The following is a 2,492-nucleotide window of genomic DNA, read 5'->3' on the forward strand; positions in this document are numbered from 1 at the left end:
CCCCTAATCTAGGTACTCAAGACTGACTATTCCAGCTGCAGGGCCAGAACAGTTTTTTTTAATAATGTTTGACGGTTTTATATCAAAAATGAACTGTTCATCTGTTCCCAGTTACTTGTCTCAACATATCAGACATTTTTCTTCAACTCATCTGTCTTTATTTTCAGTGTACACATACTTAAACACTAAAGGCATGATCTTCTGAACTGCGGTTTATTATTTCCATCCACAGCTGAAAGTTTTTCAGGCACAGTCCAGATGTTTGTTTTGGTTGTGTCTGAAGGTGCGGATGCAAAGATAATCCAAGTTAACCCCCCACACACAGACACACACACACACACAGACACACACCCCAAGTAAGACTAGGCACCTATCTGGTCCCTTTGGGAGCCCCCAACCCCAGAATCTGGAAGAGCACCTCTGTAGGCAAGAAGTGGATTTTCACAGTGCTTTGCCTAAAACAGCTGAAACTCAGGTTTGTCAAAACAAAAGCAGCGCCAACGACTGAAAAAATGGCAAATAAATCTCAGATACTTTTTCTTTTCTCTTATTCTTTTTCCTACTTTGCTACTGAACACTCAGTCAACTCTCCTGTTGCCTTAGGGCTCCTTTGGGTTTTATGGCCTGCCAAATGGGAAAGCTAAGAAGTCTGATGGTTTCTGGCATCTGGTCCAAAAAAATGCCAGCACACTTTACTTTGTGGGAGGGCGAGGAGAGTAAAAAGAGGACGGAATAAAACAAAACTTGATGAAAATGATGCAGAACCTGACACATTTAAGAGATCAGACAGGAAGTGATGTTCCGCCTGATGATGATGACAATGGAGAAAAGCGGCATTTTTATCTGCTGCAGCTGTTAGCAATAAAACAAGAAAGGCTGGGCTAGCAGACGAATACACACACTCACAAACAAACACCTCTAACTTTTAGCTGGTGGTTCTATCCAGTGTGCCTTTAAATCTTAAACAGTCAATACTAAAAAGGACAGTTCAGTCAACTTTATAGTGATGTTCTGTCATATAGTTAGCAATAGTTATTACCCTATCAGCCATGACATCAGTCATAGAGCACAGAGTATAGAGAAAGAAGAAAAATGTCCACTTGATCAGTGCATCTAGCTGGTGCTGAAACATCTGAGGCTCCAAATAACAGAATCAAACTGTCAGGTTTTCTTATTTAGCCAAAGTTATCATCCAAACTTTGAACTTAATGCCTTCTCCATTGTCCCTGACAAGACTTCTTTATTATTAAATAACAATCAGCTTCTACGTTATCAAAACGTACATTCCTGCAGAGAAACAGCCAGTCATGAGTCAGATACTGAACCTGCTGCCCCAAAACAAACTCAGAGTTTTTTTCTTCCTGCGTCTGTCGGGCAGATGAGTCTGACGAGGCTGCAGTCAGCTGAGATAACCAAGAACTGACGACTGTCTTGTTTCTCCTTTTTAGATGAAGAAAAAAAGAGAGTTTCAGATGTTAACTGTTTAAAAAGCACCAGTAAACAGAGTTTAATCAGGAGCACTGTAACCATGGCAACATGGTCGTTACCTCTAGGAAAAACTCGACTAAATTAAAAGCAATCAACAGGTTTACAGTAATGATGAACTAAGACCTCAGATGATCATCACAGAAGTGAAAACAAACTCTCAGCTGTTTGGACTAGCCAGTAGCTCATCACTTTAATGAGAATGAAACTCTGTTTCTCCGAACTGAGGTAGTTCAGAGAAGTATCTACAGCAGGTAAGATATTAACTTTCACAGAACCCCACTTCAAAATGTCAGAAATGTCTTTGATTTGTTTTCAACAGGAACACGTGGCCGATGATGAACACATGAATCTGACCTTTGTCCACCATCACAGATTTCTGGAAACCATCTCCAGAGATGAATGGCTGATATTTGCGGTGAACAAAAGGGAAAAAAGAAGGAACCACAAGTAAACTTTATTCAGAGTGAGTGTGTGGGAGTGTTTACATGTATACAGAAATAACCTTTTTAGGGATCTGGAAGCCAAATGATATGTTTGTGCAGCTCGTACTGCATCATTATGTTGCACTTCTTCACAGCGGGAGCCGAGTCGCCCTCTCACACACTCTTGGGGGATTTCTGTGTGTGTGTTGTGTGTATTGCTGGGTCACACCTCTGCTCCCTTGTTAAATGTGTCTCCTCTCTCCTCCGTCCCGTGGGAACACCCATTGTTCGAGACTTGGCTCGGTTTTTAAAGTGGAAACAGTTTGTGTTTTCCACAGAGTGAGGCAGCACGCCTTGGTTTCCCCGAGTGTGGTTTTTTCATCTAAAGACCTGACTGCAGGGGTGTGTGTCTGTGTGTGTGACAGTACCAGGAAAACTTGGTGTGAAAAATGGGGTGTCAGGCAGCTGTGTGTCAGGTAGTTGTGTGTCAGGTAGTTGTGTGTCAGGCAGCTGTGTGTCAGGCAGCTGTGTGTCAGGTAGTTGTGTCTCAGGCAGCTGTGTGTCAGGTAGTTGTGTCTCAGG

This window comes from Kryptolebias marmoratus, linkage group LG21, assembly GCF_001649575.2.
Source record: "Kryptolebias marmoratus isolate JLee-2015 linkage group LG21, ASM164957v2, whole genome shotgun sequence".
Lineage (NCBI taxonomy): Eukaryota > Metazoa > Chordata > Actinopteri > Cyprinodontiformes > Rivulidae > Kryptolebias > Kryptolebias marmoratus.